At 37.1% G+C, this 22,829-nt stretch overlaps 1 protein-coding gene and 1 long non-coding RNA gene across 2 annotated transcripts in view; both read left to right on the top strand.

Moving 5' to 3' along the window:
- Positions 1–22,829, top strand: part of SGCZ (sarcoglycan zeta) — a 1,171,086-nt gene that overhangs the window by 105,974 nt on the left and 1,042,283 nt on the right. The window lies entirely within an intron of this gene.
- On the top strand, positions 1,257–15,026 carry LOC107976246 (uncharacterized). The gene is made up of 2 exons (XR_001720041.4): positions 1,257–10,525; positions 14,790–15,026. It is a non-coding gene; the product is annotated as an uncharacterized LOC107976246 (long non-coding RNA).

Genomic DNA, 22,829 nt, shown 5'->3' with positions numbered 1-22,829 from the left:
TTTTGTAAGCCCCGTATCTAGCACAATGGTCAACACATAGTAAATGCCCAATAAATAATATAAAATGGATGGGGATGTGTTAAGAATATTGTGAAAAAACATTATCTTCAACTTTATAGATTTTGTAGTGATTTTGTCATTCACATCCCTTCTGTCTACCCAGGTGATGAATATTCGGAAAACATAGACATATAATCTTAGGTAGTATGCATAATTTTGGCATGGAATCACTGCTTGTAAGCTTACAATTATTTACAATATTTGATGATGGTGGAAAAATACTTTCATCAGAATTGACACAGCCTCATTATATCATTTATTCTTAAAGTAACAGACATTGAAAGAGACTGAAGTAAATAAACGAGTGATAATTTAACTGAAGTGACACATCCGTTTTAAACACGGAATGCCAGCCTGCTGGGATGAGGAGCATTTCTAAAAACTGTTTAGCTTAGTGCAGTTTAGCTTCCTGTAATATTTATTTACTGTGGATATAGAACATTTCCTGGATGTATTTGCTACAAAATTCTCTTGGTAATCGTGTGTTTATTAATCTTTCTCATTTGCATTTCTTTTTAGTGCATTCATTTCCCTTGCTGGAATTTCAGCACACTGGGTAGATATGTGGGCCATTGCACCAAGTGCTGAGCCTACAGATTACTTCCTGTCAAGTGGCTTCCCCCTATATTGGCATCCTTATGGTAATGAAACATTGCACGGCCACTTAGCCATCACACCACAGCCTTGCTGCACAGCTCAGTTTTTGCAGCTCGCCAGGAGCCTTTAGGAGCAGCAAGAACAGAGTGTAGTGAGTGAGCCAACACATTCCTTTAAGAATTGCCAAAACCTCCCGGTAGAGAAGGGCCTCAAATATCATTACAGATAACACCAAAATCGACCAAAATAGGATGCCTCATTCTGATTAGAAGAGAGAAAAGAACAACTCATATTTTTTGGCCTACTTAGTCATACAGGATGCATCACCAATGTCATTTTTAAAATACTGAGATTACCAAATATATGCATATGTATATGTATATATGCATATGTGGGAGTATATTTATCCGACTTCATAAAACAAGCCTGTCCGTGGTGGTGACTGTCTGAGGACACAGAGGATGTGGAGCAGAAGGGTGCTCACTGCTTCCTAGCTAATTTTCTATGTCATTTGAAGCATGGCAACTTCCTGCAAAGAGAGTTCCAATTAATCTGTGTGTTTTTACCAGGAAATTGAAGGAAGAACTGTGATTTTTTTTTTTTTTTTTTTTTTTTTTGCAAATGCTTCTCTGACTTTACCCGAACGGGACCTTGTGGCTTGAGTGCACTTACACGCCTCTATTTCAATGATGCTGTTCCCATGCATGGCTGGTTATCAAGCACTTTTCTCAAGTAATAAGAAACATTTTCCAGTGCTATTTCTTTCCTTGCTTGTGAGTTTCTGACAAATTTCTTAAAAGCTTTCCATTGTGGATGTGTGAGATGAGAGGACATTTGATGGCAATAAGATGGAGGCATCTTGGAAGAATTTTAGTTAAACAGTTTGGATGTTACTTTCTAGATCTTTGACTAAAAATGTTATGAATTGAATGAGTTTGAGGATAGGAAGCCTAATATAATAACAACTTGTGGTGCATAGACTCTAAGTGTTAACTGTGGCAAGCTTTGAAAGAAAGATTGGAAGGGTTTAGGGAGTGGTATCTGGGTGTGGTTGCAAGAGAAAGTGTGGACATTAACAGACGCGATTAGGGGTAGTGCGAGACAAAAACTACTCCAGGCAATAGGAAAAAGTCAGCCACTTCAGTTATGCAGACAGAAAGCTCACTGACCAGTGTCAAATAAAAAGGAAATTTGGACTGAAGGAAGAAGATACTTTATTTGAAAGGATTATTACAAGAGTGGTGAAAGGGATGATTATAGGTGTAGGAAGATAATAGGGAGATAGCTTCCACTATGAGATCTGGTAGGTCTCAAAAGTTAAGCAAAAGACAGATTTTCTTTTACAGGGAGAGGTAAACATGGCTGGAATTCACCAAGTTTGGGGAGGTGGGTGAAGAATGGTGGTATGATCAGACAGCAGAGAAGAGAATGTTTTATTCTGAAATCAGCTTATTCTCCAGAGGTTGTGTGTAAAGTTCAGCAGTCTAAGGGGAAGGAGAGAATTTTGCATTTTGTTCTGATTGACCAATTTGTCATTTCTCAGGCCAAGAATGGAAATTTGAAGGATCTGTGTTCTGGCCTTGTCATAGGTAAAGGAGGGCATCTGTTTCTTATCTAAGTTTTGTGGGGACATGTGTTTCTTTGCAGTAAGCCGTTTCACAGAACACAAACTATGGGAGGATTTATTAACTTATACTGTATTCCAGGATCACAGGGCGCTTGTGAAATTCAACATTGTCACCAGCAATGAGAGAGTGCAGAATAGCAGTTGGTGTCAGAGCACCAAGGACTAAATGGAGAGTCTGGAGGGACAATCAGAGCTTAGTGAAGGGGAGTCCCAGAACAGATGGCATGCTGAGCTCAGCCAGGCAGGCAGGCCTGCAAAACGTCTGCATAAGGAATATTTATCCCCAGCAGCAGGAGCTGAGGCATGGGCTGGAATTCAGAGACAAGACTTCATTCCTCAGAGGTAAAATGCTGAGAATAAATGGGCCCCAAATCTCAAAGCTTATAAGGTGAGTCTTGGTTTTGGGAACCCAGCATTTCCATTTAGAGTAACCAAGACGTCACCGAGAGCTGAATTAACACATTGGAGATATGTGGGAGAGCACTGAAAATAACTCTTCTTCCCACCAGTGGATGAAATTGATCCTAGACTCTGGATCGTCAGTGTGGTCCAGCTCTTGTGGAATGAGGGGATGTGAAAAAAAAAAGGACAGATGTTGGCACATGGTATCTTTAAAAAAGGGTCTCTTCTTAAAGAAAACCAATTTATTTTCAGCCTGAATAATAGCATAGTACATCATGAACCTCTATTATTTCCATACTATATTCTTTGGAATTTCTTTTTGTTTTATAGGTCAACATCCTGAGTCTCATATGGGGAAAGCATAGTTAAATTTAGGAAGGAAATATAATATAAATAGCTGTATTAAAGGATTGTAAGGCCTGAAAAATTACATGTCAAAATTGGAAATGTAAAAGTTAGGTTCTTTTAGGTTTCTCTCCTCTGGAATTTCTTTTCTATTTATTTTGTGTTGATAACATTAATGTTGAATATTGAATTATTTTTATTCCACATATGGAGTATAATCTATATGCAAGAGGGAGACTTTTATAAATGAATTGCAGATGGTTTACCATTTACTTGCCTTAAGTTACTTTAAAATTGAAAAAATATCCAAGAAGTGCTGATAATATATAAATATAAAGGCTGTCCTCTTTTTCAAAACAAGAAAAATCTTGTTTTGTTTTGTTAATTCACAAGAATATTTGTAAAAATTTTATGTGTGTGAAGAAAACATATTATTTTCCCAACCTCCTGTAACAGTTCCCAAAGATGAATTTAAATGTTGCAATACCCCAGAACTGCTCTCTATATCTGGTCTAGTAAGTCCTGAGTTACGTTATTTAAATTTGAAATGTTTATACAGGACGCGGAATGGTATTTCACAAGATTGCTCTGCTGAATGCTGTCTCATATCACTTAGTTGTAATTATAGTATAACCCTTATCCTGGTATGCCATGTATGTGTATGTGTGTGTGTGTATTTGTGTGTGTGTGTGTGTGTGTGTGTGTGTGTGCCTATAGATGTTTCTACTTTTTACATCAGGGTTAGATGCCTTAGGGGATAATAGTTGTAGCCTGTACCTCTTTGACTACCCTATAGTTCTTAAAAATGGCGTCTCATACATGATCAGCATTCAATATATATTTGGCAATTTAAAACCTAAATCTTAAAGTGAAGTGTCATCCTTTTAAATCCTTATGCATTCCAGCCAATTTCTAAAACTACAGAATGCAATACTTAGAATGTGTCTAGACACGTGCATGGACGTCAAAGAGATGCTTAATGAAGGGCTGTCTCTTTAGACCATGAGCACAGTCTACTCTCTGACCTCTCTTCCCCCTGGTCTCAGTCTCCATGTACTTCCCACAAGATGCAGTCCAAAGAGCTTCCCTAGAGTAGAGGTCTGACCTCTGTCAAATTGGCTATTATCTCCCACTTTCTCCCCCATGTGCCCAATGCTTCAGTCATCCTTAGCCACAGGCAGTTGCTCAAATGAGCCGCACTTTTTAAGTCTCGGTGCCTCTGTACACACTGTTCCCTCTTCCTGTTGTGCCTCAACTCATTGTCCCGGTGAATTTCTACCCAACACTGGGCATTTTCTCCGACTTTCCCAGGTAAAGTTGGCCATTGTCACCCTTGCAACCTTGCTAGACCTTGTATTTACCTCCGTTTCACATCAGTTCTTCCATGATGAATTTATCTGTTCCTGTTCCTGTCTACTCCAACACACAAGAACTATTTGAGGGGAGGGATCCATTCTTATTCCAGTTTGTATTCCCCGTGTTTTTGCTTTCACAATGCCCTGCTGATAGATTATCAATGTGTGGCCACTAAATTAATTAATGAATCCGAAGCTTATTTTCAAAAATCTTTTTCTATGGAATAACGGGTAGAGTTTAGTATAAATCCATGCATTTGGACACTATTCCTAAATATAATCATATCTCTGTAGATATAAATAGTATAAATTTTCTACTTGTAGTTGTTAAAAATGTAAATTTAAAAAATACAGCATTAATCATTGTAATACTACTAACATGATTTTAATTCATCTACTTCGGTCAATCATTTTTTGTTTGTTTGTTTGTTTCGTTTTTTTGAGATGGCGTCTCCCTCTGTTGCCCAGGCTGGAATGCAATGACACGATCTTGGCTCACTGCAGCCTCTGCCTCCAGGGTTCAAGCAATTTTCCTGCCTTGGCCTCCCGAGTACCTGGGAGTACAGGTGCGCACTAGCACGCCCGACTAATTTTTGTATTTTTAGTGGAGATGGGGTTTCACCATATTGGTCAGGCTGGTCTCAAACTCCTGACCTCAGGTGATCCACTTGCCTTGGCTTCCCAAAGTGCTGGGATTACAGGCGTGAGCCACTGCGCCCGACCCTGAAATTTTCTTTACCATGTGCTGAAGCTTAATCAAATGAAACAAACTTTTAAAAGTTTATGGAAGTTAAAAAAGGTAATCATTGCATACTTTTTAAGTATCAGATTATGGTATACATACTGTAGACATGGTACTTCATGGTAATGAACAGTCATTTATTATAAAACATGAGTTTATAAAGTACATATATCAGTATTATTTTTATATAACTATTCTGTCTAATCATTGAGGTATATTCCAGAGTATATTGGGGTATATGAAAAAATATAGCAAATTAAAATAGGGTATTTTGCATTTACATATGAGCCTGCAAATCGAAAATTGGTAAGTTAGTAAGTAAGATAATTAGAAGCATAAAGAAGAGAATATTTCTCTTTGGAAGGATCAGAGAAGTTTGCACAAAGAAGGGTATTTTTAATTTAGGCCTTTGATGGTAATTAATACTTTCCCAGGAGGAATTCACCGCTTTTTGTAGAAAAGTGGCCTGAAGTTGCTATATCTGTCTGGAACTGTAGCGTCCAGGTCAGAGAGGACATAGTCCCACATACATAAGGGTAGATGAGTGTAGAAAGGCAGAGAGAAATCAATGCTTTGAGAATCTTGTAACAAAAAATATAGCAATTATTTTGAGTCTTTCCTTGTTCAGTCTAAAGTAAAATGTTATTTTTATTTTGTAATTCGATCATCTCCTTTGTTTTACTGATAAGAGTTTTTAAAGAAGTAATTAGGGGATTACAAAAAAAGTGCTTGCCAAAGAAGATGGTAAAACAAGGGTCAGTATCCATAAAATGAATATAAATCTGTGCAGCTTCATCTTAGTGTAGCATTGTAATTATTTTTCATAATGTGCATAAAAGTTTGTGATTTCTTAGAGCAAGTATTACTATATATAACCTTTAAGCATTTCCTCTACTTTTATACCTATATTGTTTTTTTTCACAATTCATAGCCATAATGTATTATCATATGAAATAAAATTTTGTACAGATTTCTTTTAGAAGCAAGATTTTTGGATCTTTCATGTAAATACGTATCCTTCCTCCCTGATTTTTTAAAGATCTTAATTGTATTATTTTGCCTAGGTATTGGATGAATTTGCACAAAAATGCAATCACATTGTTTGATCTTATGTTCCCCCTTTGGCATTTCTTGCCAGTATTCAGACCTCATAATAATTTTTAAAAATTAGGTTGGCATGGGAACAACTGCACAACCATAAAACTCATAAGAATTGGCAGGAGAATCAGGAGCTTGGATGATATTTTGGCAATTGCTTTTACAATTGAAGAGGAAACTTCAAATAAATAGACTATTCCAGTATTTTGAGTATCAAGAAGGCTTATTTTAAAATCCTCTTCTATTTAGAATTAAGCCATGACTGTTCATGGCTGGAATAGCTGCCCTGGCATTGCAAACATGATCTGTCTTGATTAGGACTGCTGGTCTTCAGAACTGGAACTGAGTTTTGTCCCATCACTGGGTTGCAATGATCCATTTTAATAATTAAGGCTTGTGGCCTCAATTCCCACAATATGAAATTCTTCCTTGCCAAGGTTAATTTACTCCTCAAAGATAAACACATTCTTTTTTTCTCTCCATCCTTGTAATATTGAAAGAAGATTTACTTTTAAAATATTGGAGCAGGCTCACTACTTTTCAAATTGAAATCAAAGCTGTCACTGTCCACTTCATGGATGACTACAATAGTCTTCTAACTGGTCTTCTGCTCTTAAAGGTACAGGCCCCCTCTACCTCATTCGTTCGCCACATCACAGCCGGAGTTGTCATTCTAAAATACAAATTTAATGAAGAATTTTCCATACTTAAATCTGATAATGGATTACCAGGCATAAATTGTAATTTTACTAGCAAGGCTGCCAGGCCATTTGCAATCTGCCCCGCCCACCTGTCCAATGTTCCCTCTTTCTTCCTCTTGCCCAACCCACCCTTCCCTCTTTTGTAGACTACCTTCAGCACTCCAGCGTTCACTTTGTTAACATCGCTTCATTCTTCCATTCTTACCTGAAATACGTTTTCTTCCGGAAAGCCTTGTCTGACCCTCAGTCTGGGATTGATGTTGTTTCAGTGTACTTACGGTAATGTTATGCTTATCGCATTATGTTTCCTATTTATTCCTGATTTCCACACATTAGGGAGAAAGTATAAGGGTAGGTGCCTTGTTCACCCTTTTTCCTGGTGTCATACTTATCACTTAGAAGGTACTTAGTAAATATTGACTAAATTGATGGGATAAAAAATGTGAAAAGCATGAGATTATTAAGACACCCAGGTTCTTGCTATCAACTAACTGAAAAGGCTTGATCAAATTGTAATAATTTCCCTGAACCTATCTCCATTTCCTCAACTGTAAAATGAATATGTCTGAACTATGTAAATTCTATATCTCATCTGGTCTAATAGTCTAGGATTCTAGTCTATGATTAAACCAAAAAATTACTGAGTACTGTGTTTTCCAACAAAGTATTGCATATAAGATACAATGCAAGAGATATGAAAGAAAGAAATTGATAATATAGTTGGGGAAAGAAGGCCTGAATATGAAAAGCAAAAATAAAATGCATAAATCTTTATAAAATACATCAGCCTTTCTATTTATCAAGGAAAAAGAACTGAAGAATGGTAGCACTGGTTGTTTTATTTTGAGGCATGCTCCTGGAAAAAACTTAGGATGCTACATAAAGCTAGAAAATATCTTAAAATGAGAAGGTAGTGTGAAAAATGATATCAGTGTCATGACGGTGAGCCCTTTATAACAGCAGAAGAGCATTAAAGCTTCACAAAATGGGATTTTCCAGTTACAGAGCAGTACCAGAGTGCCATTGGGTGACAAATATCTGCAAGTAAGTTTTGTTGGTAACATTTTTAGGTCAGTTTACTTACACTATACATATAGACCTTGACTTACTATGACTCACATTGAAAGCTCACTGTTTCCAAATAATAATAATAAGAATCTTTTCTATGGCGTAACATTAAGAGCAGTATGTCACATTTGTGCATTTTGGTTTTCAGTGGACTGAAAGCTTAGTTTTTCCAGACCTCCTGAATCTCATGATACGTCAAAAGGTGAAACTGAACCAACAGGAACTGTTACTGATATTCACAACTAAGTTTATTTATGAGAGTTTGATTTTTTTAGTAGTATACAAAGTCAACAGGAAAATTTGGAAAGCATTTACAGTTGGCCTTAATTGTTAAATTAGATAACATCAATAAGGCATCTAACATGGAAAGAAGCTCATGCTAGGCATTCAGTTAATGTGATTTCCCATTCTTTTTATTCACTGTCTTCTTGGTCTAGACATTGGGCTATTAAAATATATACATCTTCAACCCTCGATCATTTGTGCTTATCCTTTCCCATGTAAAATTTTTGTACCCGGAAAGATGACCTACAAAAAGCAAAACATTTCAGCTCACAGGAAATAAGATATTTGAATTCACCTTCTACTACGTATGATAGAAGATAATTTTCTAGAATAAAGGGAAAATGAAAAGCAATCTTATCAGAGTCGCACTGTTTCTAAGTCTTGAATACCCTTGTTTCCCATTTTGCTTGTCTAAATTCCTGTCATACTTTATGATCCTATTCAACATAGCACAATTCCCATCAAGCCTTTCTTGACTTCACTACTTGGAAAAAATAGATTTTTTTCTTCATACCCATTGCAGATTATCTTTGAATATTGCAGGGTTTGGGGTTGAGTATGTCCATGATATGATAGAGTTGGAGGGGTGGGGGGATGTCTGGAATTATTTTATCAAACCTCCAAATTTTAAAGATGAGAATACGGTGCCAAATAAGTTAGTAATTTAGTCATTGTCTATTTTTATATGGAATTTCTGAAATTTTTGTTTTACATTTATGTTGTATCCCTACACATCAATATATCTTTCACTTCCATACTATCTGGTTTGAAAGGCTCTTCAAAATGTCTGCATATCTATTTTTTTTTTTTTTTTGGTAACTGCCAAAAAGAAAGCCCATGTTTGGTCATGAGTTTTGTTTTTGTTTATATTTTTCCAGAACATACTTCTGTCTTCTGCCTTCATATTGGCACTGTTTTCAAAACCATGCTTTTTGAACTTTATGATGTCTTCTTGGTTGATATAATTTCCACTCATTTGTCCTGCCAGCCCTCTGTGGTTCAGGACCCAAAGCCTCACTTGAGAGTGGCTGTAGTGAAGTATTTCTTGATTACTCCAGCATGAGATCGTCTCTAACTCTTTATGCATTTCTTTTCTGTTTCTTAAATTCCCCTATTATTATATATGCATAGAATCATTCATTAGCTCTTTCATGCAGTTATGTCTTACTTCAACAACTAGACTACTATAAGCATCTTATGGGTGGGTTTTTTGCCTAGCACTATTGCCTCATGTGTGTTCAGTGGATGCTCAATGAGTCTTCTTGGTACTTGGAAGGACATCTGCTATATGACACATTTTATAGCCTTTGATGTTCCATTGAGAAGCTTTCCAGAATATGTTAAGAATCGTGTACCTAGAACCAATATACTAGCTGTGCCTAAAAGAAATGTCATTTGTTGTAGCTTATTAGAAGAAATTGGAAAGAGCTCGGAGGAATAGCAGAAGTATTGGTAATTGTGATGAGGGTGAATTTTTCTGGACAATGCTGGTTTTTTAAAACTATAAAATATAACTTCAAATTAGCCTTTGAAAAGATGGCTCACCATAACCAAAGAAGGGTAAGATGGAATTGCATCATACATTGAGTGCGAATACTAATTAACTGGTTTATGTTTTCATTACAAAATCATTGTGGCAACGCAAAGAAAAAATGAAGAAGTGGTTATTTCAAAGCATTTATCGGTTGGCTCACTTATCCAATGTGTTCAGATAAATGAAATCTGACAGGATTCCCAGCAGGGCTGCTGTCATGGCGTTGATGCTTTTGATTAGATACCAAAGAAGGCCATCTTCAGAGGCTGTTATTTGGATTAATTCCCAGGGCTGATAGCTACCACCACAGTACCTTTAAAAAGAAATACTGTTACAAGGTATTCATATGCAAATAGGACAGTGATTTAATGTTGTAAAAGTTTGAGAGATTTGGGAAAATCAACAAAATGGTCCTTTGAAAATTTTGTGATTATCTAGTAGAAATAAAAGAGATAACAGCTTTGTGAAGTAGACCAAAAGCAGGGGCGATGGGCTGAGCATGTCAATTCATTTTCTCAGGGGGCATAATGGAACCTTTATAAAAGTCCCTATCTATTACATCACAAAACACGATTTCTACACCTTAATACCAGATTGCTAACATTATCACTGTAGGGACTGTAACGTCTGGTAAATTGAAAATAAAAGATAAGCTTTTCTTTTTTTAGTCTGAAAGTTAATGCCACTTTAAAAGAAACATCTTTGATAATGGTATGTATTAAACTACTTAAATTAATCAATAAATCTAGTTGAAATAGTGACGAAAATGTAGCCCCAAGCTGAGCTATATTTCTTAGTGTTGGGGGAAAATACTACGTGAATAGGATTTTGATAGAAAATGTCTGAATAGTTTTATGAAATAAAGATCAATTATGATTACATGAAATTTTCTTACAATTTTAAATAGGCTTAAACATAGGTTTTTGAAATATAACAATCCCAAGCAAAACTATAGGAGTTTTTAAATCAAAATCTTATTTATTATTCGTTCATTGGCAGGATCAGTGAAACATTGTGAGAAAAATATAAAAATTGGGTCAGGATGCAGTGGCTCATGCCTGTAACCCAACCCTTCGGAAGGCCGAGGTGGGAGGGTCACTTGAGGCACAGGAGTTTCAGACTAGCCTGGAAAACATAGCAAGACTCCTGGAAAACATAGCAAGACTGTATCTCTACAAACAATAAAAAACAAAAGCAACAACATCAAAAAACCGAGCTTGGTGGAATTCACCTATAGTTCTAGCTACTCAGGAGGCTGAAGCAAGAAGATGGCTTGACCTCAGGAGTTCGAGGCCGCAATGCATTATGATCGCACTACTGCACTCCAGCCTGGTCAACAGAGCGAGACTGTCTCAAAAAAGAAAAATATAAAAGTGGAATTGAGAAGTGTTAGGGCCAGATGGAGTGAATATAAGAGCGTGGTAGTGATGGGGGAGTGAAGGAATTAAAACAAGCCGTCAAGTTCTGCTAATGATAATGATAGAAAGCAAGTTATCTGACAAAAATACAAAAGGAATCATATTACTAAATACAGAGCTAGTTGGGACGGGAATTGAGCTGTCCTCTAACTTTAAAACACTCTGACCCGATTTTATGATTCATAGACATGTTATAATAGAAAATTAGGAGGGTTTTTTTTTTCTTGTCTTTTTGAGACAGGGTCTTTCTCTGTTGCCTGGGCTGAGTGCAGTGGCATGACCATGGCTCACTGCAACTTGTGTGCCTCCGGGTCTCAAGTGATCCTCCCACTTCAGCTTCCTGAGTAGCTGGGACCACAGGCCTGGAACACCATGCTCAGCTAATTTTTGTATTTTCTGTAGAGACAGGTTTCACCATATTGTCTAGGATGGTCTCAAATTCCTGAGCTCAAGTGATCCACCCACCTCGGCCTCCCAAGGTGCTGGGATTACAGGAGTGAGGCACTGCACCCTGCTAAGAGGATTTTCAAAGGATTTATTTGGTATTTTAAGCTGTTTGATATCACAAAAATATTTTTGATGTTCATTGCTATTTCTGTCAATTGTATTATATTTTCTTTAGAGTCTAACAAATGGCTCATTACACCCTTAAAAGGATAAGAAGTAAAGCATAAATAAGAAAATCTACCTCTGAAAAAAGTATCAAATTGTAATTTATTGCATAGTGTAATTTCCCAAAAGCTTGCCTTCTACTCAAATAGCAGTGAATTGGGAGAAAAATGTCTATTTTGTAATTTAGAAAACCTATGTCGAGAGTAAGATCTGAGAGATTCTGTCTCTATAATGTGCATGATTTCATTTGGAATGTGTCTACACTCCTTTAAAAAGCCAATACCATAGCAGCAGGTATCGTATTACTTAAAGGCATATATTTATAACTATTTGGAGCTGATCTGCAGGGCTATCAAATGGGGAAAATAACCTGTCATAATTTTGAAAGCCTAAGTTCCTAGGGTGCCTTTTCTATTTTTTTTTTCCTAATATACCACAAAGTGGACAGGATGGAGATTTAATTCTCATTATAGTCTAAGCTACTCCTGATCAGAGGGTCTCAACCTTATTTTTGATTGACCTATTAACTTCATTATTGAAAACACACCCTTTGAACTACCCATTCAAATGGCTTATATTTGACATTTTTCTTCCACACACACATCCACAGACAGGTTTATATAAACCCATTCCTTAGAAGGACGGAGAAAAGAAATGACTGGAAGGTGGAGTGATCAACCTTAGACCTTCCAACCAGAAGCTTAGTAGGCAGTTCTGGGGATCCTAGTGTCCCCACTGCATTTTCAAGCCTCCCCCTTCTTTTACTGTCTGGGAGTCACACCCAGAGAACTTAGACCGTCTATTAGCCAAGGACTAGCTGGAAGTTCCAAGACTTTTTAGGATTTTTCAAAATACAATTATTCTCTTAAAGACATTTCCTCAAATCTTTGCCCTGCTCAGAAATATAGGAAATCTCCAAGAAAGTATAATGATATTTATTGAATATTAAATCTTAAAATGCTTTTCTGATTTAGTTGTTGAATTGTGTAAATAAAGCCTGATATGTGATTTATAAAACTTAACAATGTAATAAGATTTGAGGACTTTTTTTTTTACCCCAACTAAATATCAAAGTGCTACATGAAAATCTACTGAAGCAAGAAGACGAACTGCAATTACAAGGACATTCTTATCTTTCATGATAATTCAGCAGAGATTTACTCATTCTGTTTTAGCTATATGCACACTAGGTATAAACAGATGTTTCTCTCAGGAGAAAGTACACATCTGGTATGTTTAAGACAGCAATTAATACCTAAGGCATAAGTGGGTAAATGTATATTGAGTTTTTGCATTTGTTTGAATACGTGGAGATCTTTGGCCCTAGATCTACTTAGCCTGCCAGTTACATGTTAACAATTATGAATGTGATGAAATAGTTATTTATTTTCTGAGTGGTTAAATTATCAACTTAGTAGATGGCTTTTATTTATCCATAGGGGGATTTGGAAAATAATAATAATTTAAATTTTGTGTAGCATTTGGTAGCATATAAGTTGCTTACAAATATCTTCCAAAATCCTCACAACAACCATGAGAGGAGGTAGAGCAAATTCTTTCCTATATTTTACAGGTAAAATAGGAGCTCAGAAGTTATGACCTGCTCAATATCACACAGCTAATAAGGATCAGACATAAGGCTTGAAATCTCTTCTCCCTCTGTTTTCTCAACTTCCCCATCATGCCACAATTGATTTGTAAATTAATAGCATTTTGTTGGAGATAGTATTTGCTTTAAGAAGTAATCAATGCCCAGCACATTAGAGCAAATAATACATTTATACTTTTTTTTTTTTGAGATGGAGTCTCGCTCTGTCGCCCAGGCTGGAGTGCAGTGGTGCGATCTCGGCTCACTGCGAGCTCCTAGGTTCACGCCATTCTCCTGCCTCAGCTCCCTGAGTAGCTGGGACTACAGGCGCCTGCTACCGCGCCCAGCTAATTTTTTGTATTTTTAGTAGAGACGGGGTTTCACCGTGGTCTCGATCTCCTGACCTCGTTATCCGCCTGCCTTGGCCTCCCAAAATGCTGGGATTACAGGCATGAGCCACGGCGCCCAGCCAGTACATTTATACTTATAAGTGAAATAATTGAAATAAATTGTTACAGTGTTATAATATGAAGAAACAGCACTTTAGCAAAGATGTAACTGTTATTATTCAGAATAGATTGATGGCATAAAAATTCATAAATGTCTATCTTAGAACTATCAATCTAGAATAAAAGTTATATAATTTATATCCCTAAAATATGTATCTGTGATTGTAGTTGAACCATTTCTAGAACACCGAGTTGGAACATTACTGCATGACAGCACTTGTGTATTACCAAGTTACTTGCAGTTTTGAAACTACCACACAATGACTTGCTGACATGTTAGGAAAGAGAGAAATGATAAAGTACCAGGCAAAAACATTTTGTGGCATAGTAAGCAAGTTGTTTTCACTGTCTTTAGTGTAAAGCTTAGTACTTTTCCATTATCTTTCACTTTTCCTATGTGCTTTATTATACATATTTCACTTCCTGTGGATATACCCTTTGCACTTTCTGTCAGCCTTCTATCCTGCCAGTATCACTGAGAAGCAATAATTGGATGAGGTTTAATAAAGTAAGACTTGTCACTCAGCTAAAAGACCTTTGACAAAATCTGTCGTTTAAAATTGATCTAAGGCATTTTTATCCTATATGCTAAACTTTTCACTCACTTCTCATTGGGATATATTGAGTATGGAATACATCTATGTTTGAATTTAGAATAGTAAAGTATTATCTTATCCGTGGGTTTCATTGGACTATTTCATACCATAAGATGTAAGGCAGAAAGTTCATAATAACCCATTTGATGTCAACTAATTGTCAGAGTTAATATAGCCAAATATTGCTAAAAGACAAAAAATGTATATATTCTGGTTCTGATTGTTTTACATTCCTGTTTTTTTTAAATACAGAGCTTACATTTAAAAATGAAGAGTTGTATGGGATCTAGCACCATTTCAGGATTGTGGAGCAGAGATAAGCAAACTGATGGCTGCAGACCAAATCTGACCACACCAGTTTTTGTGAATAAGTTTTTGATTGGAATGAAGCTATTCATTTGCTTATATATTGTTTATGGCTGTTTTTAATCTATAAGGGCTAAGTTTGAGCAGTTGCAATAAAGACCATATGGCTTGTGAAACCTAAAATACTTTCTATGTGGCCTATTAAAGTTTGCTGAACTATTATAGAGGCTTCAGCTTGTAGTTTAACTGGTACTGTTTTCTGCACTCATTTTATTACTTTATTATTTTCAATATTTTTCCCCTTTGGGAATATGACTGCTTTACAGCAGAAAAAGTTGTTTATTGTTGAATAAACCTTCTTACACATTTTACATGTGTTTTAAAATAGCTTACATTTCTTCCAAAAAACTATTCAATAGCAATGACCTAAAGAGACATTTGCACAATGGAACATCTGAATCCAGAACATATTAAGAATGATTTTCTCTGCAAACTAATATTCCTTGTCACCTAGTGATAACTGTTGCATGTATCTCTCTAAGAACCCCGATGATACAGCCCATATTTGTCTTGAGGAAAGCCTTTACATATGTTTTCAATTCAAGTTATTTGTAGCTAATATGTAATCTGTAACATATTAACAATTTATAAAGATATCCTAAATCAATTTGTTTGTCTTAAGTTTCTAGACTCTCAGGAGGCAAACCGTGTTTCCATTTCCAGTAGAGATTACTATTGCTTATGTACATCCAGTTTTCCAACAGTCATGTCCTCATAGGAAGATTCCACTTCCTTTGTAGTTAGGTGGGGTTTCATTACTACTTCTAGCAAATTACATGTGCCAGAAGTCATTTATGTGTCACTTGCTGCCAAGACATTTAGAAACAAACGTGCCTCTTCTATGTTTCCAACTGCCCTGCCTTTGATAGCTCGGAAGGCATGTGTAAAGAAGGCAGCACACCACAAGATAGAGGAAGGGTGCCTGGGTCTCTGAATCACTGCATGGAGTCAAGACTCTACTGACATGTCTTTCTGTGTGCCAGAAATAAACTCTTATATTTTTATTTTTTTCTGTTTCAAGGTGCTAAGTTTGTCACACTCTTAGATTTGAGAGTGTATTAGTTTTTCAATATGGCCAGTTTTATCATAACTAATGTACTATTATTTTGTAAGCTTGCTTGCACATCCTTACTTAGGCCCATATGCTTGTCTTTAACAATGATTTTGAGTGAAAAATTTTCTCTTTTCAGAGGTTTGTTGAGAATGACACTCTCTGGATTTAGAATCAGAACTGAAGTGTTCGAGTTCACTCTGACATTTTTGTCTGGGCAGCTCTCTTTAGTATTTGCATACAGGAGAATTTAGATAGTTGAGAAACTGAAAAAAAAAAACAAAAAGAAAACGCTTGTATCTTGATTCCAGGATTGAGAATCAGGAGCGCTACACTGTGTATAAACTTTTAGCTCAGATCTGAATATCTGTATGGGTTCAGTAACTATTCTGCCTTCAAGAGCCAGTTCCGATTAGTTTGTACTTCTAACAATAAGCACAGCTCTCTATAGATAGATTTCTGCAAAATAAAAATAAAAATCACAAAACAATTTTTGTTAATCAAATAGTGATTCAAGGCTTGAGATGGCTTACTATCATAGTTTCTTTTTGAACCATTTTATAAATCAAAATACATTTGTAAAGAGAGAATGCCTTATACATTTTAATTTGAGTAATAATTTGAATTCTGATATTACTAATCACAGGCTGGGAAAACAAAGCTGAGACCATCTAATACAACAATTTTACTTTACAACACAGCAAACTAAAGATTGTGGAAGGAAAATGATTTGAGGTTATGCAGCTGGTAAGAAAAAAAGACAGGAACTCAAATATACAAGGCATCCAGGACAAGGTTCTTTCCACTTTTACCTACAAAATGATTAGTGCAGGGATATTTATTTTGATCAGAAACTTGATTACCTAGAGACAGAAATAATATATTCAGATGCAAGTTAGAATGACAGATTAGATGAGGGTTACGTTAAATAGAATTAAGCAAATTAAATGTCAAATTTATCAGGAAACATGAGATCTGTTTCTCTAATCTGGCAGGAGGCAAAAGGAGGGAAAGATACCAAGATACCTCCTTTAAAATGAGGAGCATTTTGTGTTCTGTCAAAAAATGACTGAGGAGGCACAGCCTAGAGAAATGCTTGGGGAAAAAGCCCATTTGGCAGATGGAGCAGTGTGCTTTCTATGATGGAACAAAAAGATGGGGCCTATGGGGGAACTTATAAGGAAGAAGGAATGGCTCACAAATCTGTGATTACAAACTTTGCTTTTACTGAGAAAACCTGGGAGAGACTGCAGCAAAAAGATTGTAGGAGGATTGTAGAGGGTCAAGTTTGGACTTGAATCAACGAGCTGGTGGGAGCCTTTGCATAATTTCATGCAATGACTTTGGAAGATGACTTTTAGGCAGACTGTATGAGGAAGGGGGACTGAAAGCAGGAATACAGGAGGCCCCCCTTATACCTCACGATGGTAGTTCATGCCAAAGAGACATGCTCTGGATGATTTTAAGAGTAATGGGAAGGCAGGCACCGAAGTCAGATGTTTTGAAAAGGAGAGTATTGCATTTGGTTACTGATGAGTTAGTTATTGAGAGGAAGCAGGGAAAGAGAAAACAAATGACATTTAGAGCCCATTGTGAAGGCAGCGCAGTTGATATCTATTATTAGCTGAATTGAGGACTTGTAAGAGAAAATCTGGTTTGTCTGAGAGAAGGTGCAATGGGATTTATAGATGAATAGAGAACTTCAATAAGGATTTTGAGATGAAGTAAAATTAGGGCTTTCACATAGAACTCATTTAATTTATCTTTAGAATTATGAACTATATTGCTCTTGAGCATTCTTGGTTTTCTTTTTGTTTTTGTTTTTGTTTTTTTTTTGAGCCAGGTCTCGCTGTCTTGCCCAGGCTAGAGTGCAGTGGCGTGATTATGGCTCACTGCGTCCTCGACCTCCTGGACTCAAGCGCTGCTCCCACCTCAGTCTCCTGAGTAGTTGGAACTACAGGCGCTCACAACCACATTTGGCTAATTTTTGTATTTTTTGTGGAGACAGGTTTTCACCATGTTGCCCAGGCTGGTCTCAAACTCCTGGGCCCAAGCGATCCACCTGCCTTGGCTTCTGAAAGTGTACTGTGCCTGGCTTCTTTTCATTTTTCTTTACTACTTAATAAACTACCCACACAACGCATGACTTCAAACAGCAACAATTGTTTATTTGATCATGAATCTGTAAGTAGGACAGAACTTGCCAGAGACAGCTCATTCCTGCTCCACACAGCATCAACTGGGATAGCTGGCTTGGAGGATTCACTATCAAGGTGACTCTCTCCAGTGGCTGGTAACTTGGTGCTAGCGGTTAGCTGAGAGCTCACTTGAGGATGTGGGCTGGGAACCTTATTTCTTCTCCAGTGAGCTACTTGGACTTCCTCATGGCATGGTGGCTGTGTTTCAATAACAAGCATCACAAGTGATGAGAAGTGAAACTGCCTATTTATTAAGGCCTGGGCCCAGAAACAGACACATTACTTTTCCACTTATTTTTGTCAAGCATTCCTAGAGTTCAGATTCATAAGGAGATGTTGTCTCTATGTCTCAATAGGAAGAGATGTTTTTAAACCACTGCAAACTAAAGCATACGATCAAAGCTATTCTTCAGAGGTTATTGTTCTAGAAGCAATATCTGAAGCAGGAGAATGGATAACTGCTCTCAAAGAATAAAGCAAGCTACTAGCAGAAGGTCCAAAACTCAATACTATTGTTTGCACATTAATGACTTCAAGATAAAACAAATTTAAATAGCAACAAATCATGAAGGGAAATTAAAGTTGAGAAGATATCAGGGTAGTGCTGGTGGTATATTATTTTCTTCTTAGGAATTTGCTCATTTATGTTAGGTTTCAACTGTGTTCTCGCGGTGAAAGAGTCAAGGCCTTCTTATATAACTAATATTGCAAAATAGATGTGAACATTTTAGTTGGAGGCTGAAATGCTCAAACCTAATCTCACAAAAGAGAGAAAAAGAGAGCAACAGTGAGATAGTGCTCATAGTGTTACCAGAAGGCAGGCGTTGAGTGTGGTATGTCCAGGTTCTTGGCGTGTTTTACAAAGAATTGAACAAAACGCACCAAGTAACAAAGGAATGAAATAAAGAAATGAAACACTGAAAGGAGGGTTTTTTTTTTTTTGGGAGACGGAGTCTCGCTCTGTTGCCAGGCTGGAGTGCAGTGGTGTAATCTCGGCTCACTGCTACCTCCGACTCCCTGGTTCAAGCAGTTCTTCTGCCTCAGCCTCCCAAGTAGCTGGGATTACAGACACGCACCACCACACCCAGCTAATTTTTGTATTTTTAGTGGAGACAGGGTTTCACCATGTTGGCCAGGATGGTCTCCATCTCTTGACCTCGTGATCCGCCCACCTCGGCCTCCCAAAGTGCTGCGATTACAGGCGTGAACCACCACACCCGGCCGAAATGTAGGGATTTATTTCAGTGAGGAGACATTCCACAGGGTGGGAGCGGCCCTGAGTGAGTGGCTCAAGGTCCCATTTACAAAGTTTTCTGAGGTGTAAGTACTCCTTTTGAGATTCCTATTGGCTACCCCCTAAATGTGTGAAGGATTTGGCCTGTGGCTTGAGGCTCAAGTGAATTGGTCCTTGGCCAATCAGAGGCCTGAGTGGATGGGCGCCCTATGCAAATGAAGGGATGGTCCACGCTTGGCCCATTGCCAATCCGAGGCAGTTTCCCTCTTCATCTGAGATATAGTGGAAGCGGGAGAGGGTTGTAGGGAGAGTTGCATCTGATCCTTTGTTACCCAGCCGTGGAAATGGGGGTTTTTCTATTGAGCCAGCCCTAGGAAATCAGCGCGAATTGGCCTTGGGTTACCTGCCACCAGAACCAGGTGTTTTCCTTTTGAGTCATGTTTATGAAGATAGTGTGAATTCCCCTTGGGTTCCCTGCCCCCCCTTCCCTGATGTTTGCCTTCTGATCCAGCTTTATGAAATAAGCGTGAATTGGCCTTAGGTTCTCTGCCTCCAGACCATATTCTCCTGCCTCAGCAGGACTCATTGTTGGTTATTTTATTTTAAAAATTCTTGCAAAACTTTTTCTTTTTGAGATGGAGTTTCACTTTTTTTTGCCCAGGCTGGAGTGCAATGGCGCGACCTCAGCTCACTGCAACCTGTGCCTTCCAGGTTCAAGTGATTCTCCTGCCTCAGCCTCTTAAGTAGCTGGGATTACAGGTGCATGCCACTATGCCCAGCTAATTTTGTATTTTTAGTAGAGACAGGGTTTCTCCATGTTGGTCAGGCTGGTCTCGAACTCCTGACCTCAGGTGATCCGCCCGCCTTGACTTCCCAAAGTGCTGGGATTACAGGCGTGAGCCACCACGCCTGGCCTCTTTAAAAACTTTCGTACGAAGGTGCTGGCTAGTGCCATACTGCTCTGCCCACTCTGCCCTAGGAAGGAAGGAGGCAGCAAACTTGAGCATCATGTGAATTGTGATATGCACACCTGCTTTGCTTTGATTTCACTTTGGTGAAACTTACTCCCTTTGCCCTGTGGGCTGGAGGACCATAATTATGTGATGAAAAGTAACTGAAGGCTCTCTGGCTATCTTGCTAGAAACCATGTAATTTAAGTAATGAATCTCATGCAGCATTCAGCTGGGTCAGCCTATCCATGGATCTTATAGGAACGACCAGATGATCATTGTGAACATAATTTTATGAGCTTACAATTTCTCCTAAAGTCTCTAGAGCCGAATGTATCTCTTTAATCATCCTCAGATAATACTGACATTGTAAGAGTCTTTTTGATGCAGTGGTGGAGTTCTGAGGTAACTCAAGGATCATCTGACTGGCCTGCTTCCTACCTCCCTCCCTAAAGACAGAAATAACAGGAATCCATTCCTGTAATTCAAAGCCATAATTTAACCCCATTTAATATTCTCACTAACGTGCCATTGGCTTTATGAATTCACTCTAGATTTCTAAGCTCACGATAGATTTTTAAAAATGATAAAATGTCTCTGAATAATTAACTAATGAAAATGTCCCTGTGGCCTCAAGAGAAGAAAGAATGCCACATGCAATCCTTTATCTTTAAAATTATTTGATTTAGTGACTGTAACATTAAAAGTTTAATGTATATTTGTATATACGTATATTCCTATTATTTTATATTATAACAGAAAATTGCCCATAAAGAGATTGCCTTATTGCTTTTTTAGCATATAAATGATAATGCTGTTATAAGAGTAACCGTATCTATTTCTGCAATGTCACCTGTAATTTTAACAGCAACAATAATAATAATGGCTAACATGTTCACAAAACTATGTAGCCTTAGTGTCTCACATATATTAACTCATTTAACTACCCAGAACTCTGTGAGTATTTAAATATATGATGGGTGAGAAATGCTTGGATTTTGCCCATAATTTCTGTTTTTCTGAATCAAGTTTAACCAACTTAGACTTGGTTCAGTATTTCTTATTTGATTATCTAGTAGAACTGCTTAAGATACAGACATCCTGTAATGTTATTCAAATTTGCAATTAAATCTTCTGTGACTCATTGCAAATAAATAACTATACTCTCAACATTCTGTGATCCTTTCTGTATCTTATGATTCTGTGATCCTTTCTAGTATAAACATTTTTTCCTGCATGCTCAGCTCTACTTGAAATAAGTACTCAATTGGCCAACATTCCTTCTCAAATTTTAAAACTCAGCCCGAGTGACATCTAGAAACATGAATTTTAGTTGATTTGTAAGTTGCTTATGAATTATATGTCATGATTCATTAGCAGAAAATAAAAAGAAATTCTAAAAACATTGGGCTCCTGGGATCTGTAAGCTGGGAAAGGAGAAGGCATTGTCTTCTTTGCTGTTGTTTCTGCAGAATGATCTCCATCATCATCAAGAAAAATCAAGATTTTACCAAATATTTGTTTTAGGTCTCTATTATGAGTGTGTGTGTGTGTTTTATTTTTTGCATATTTGTTTTTCGAATCCTTTCCAATTATGAATAATTTTAACCAGGTTCTTATTAAAAATTACTGTAAGACCATCAAACCTCAAAATGTAGAAATGGAGAAAATTGAAATCCAATTTCATTCTATTTTTGCAGTCGTTTTCACAATGTAATCATTTATGATTCTTTCACTGAAACTGAGGATAACCTGTATCTGTCACTGCATAACAACTAATACAGCCAGTTGGCCTATTTTTTGTTCTAGCAAAGTAATAAATATATTCCATTAAGTGTTTATTTAGCGAGCACACACCACACAGCATAGACGTATTCATGTTAGTAGCAGAGCCTCTTACAATACATATTAATAATGATTTCTATTCATTCTTTTAATTTTCAAATATCTTCGATATAGAGTGAACACTGTGGAAACAGGTTTAGAGATGGGTCACACATACCATATGCGTAGCTCTGGGGCTAGCATTTAAACCTCCTGATCAATCCTATGTACTTTCTAAAAACTCTTATTTTATAAATCAAATGTATTGAATACCCTTTCTTACCCATTTTGTGTTCTGAGCTCTTAGCACAGTTGTTCAATGGTTGTTTACTGAATATATAAATATATGCAGCATAGCATTCAAAATCCACTTGATTTCATTAACAGAGCTTTCCAATTCCTATGCAGCAAATGGATTACAGGTGTGCAAAGATATTTATTCCCTTTAGCCCTCAGGACATTCAGTGAGAAGCAGGGCATAGGGTAGTGAGCAACCTCAGACCTACCTCTGCGTTCGATAAAAATTTAATCACTTTCTGAGTGTACTGTCCTATAAAAAATAACTGAGAACCATATGTTTAAAACCCATATTACTAATTTCAAGAGAATTTAATGAAATTGATTAAAATTTTAAATTAAGTTATTAAAAGAGCAGCAAAATTAACTCAT

This window comes from Pan troglodytes, chromosome 7, assembly GCF_028858775.2.
Source record: "Pan troglodytes isolate AG18354 chromosome 7, NHGRI_mPanTro3-v2.0_pri, whole genome shotgun sequence".
Classification (NCBI taxonomy): Eukaryota; Metazoa; Chordata; class Mammalia; order Primates; family Hominidae; genus Pan; species Pan troglodytes.
The sequence above is the reverse complement of the archived record's forward strand: the minus strand, read 5'-3'. Positions and strand labels throughout refer to the sequence as shown.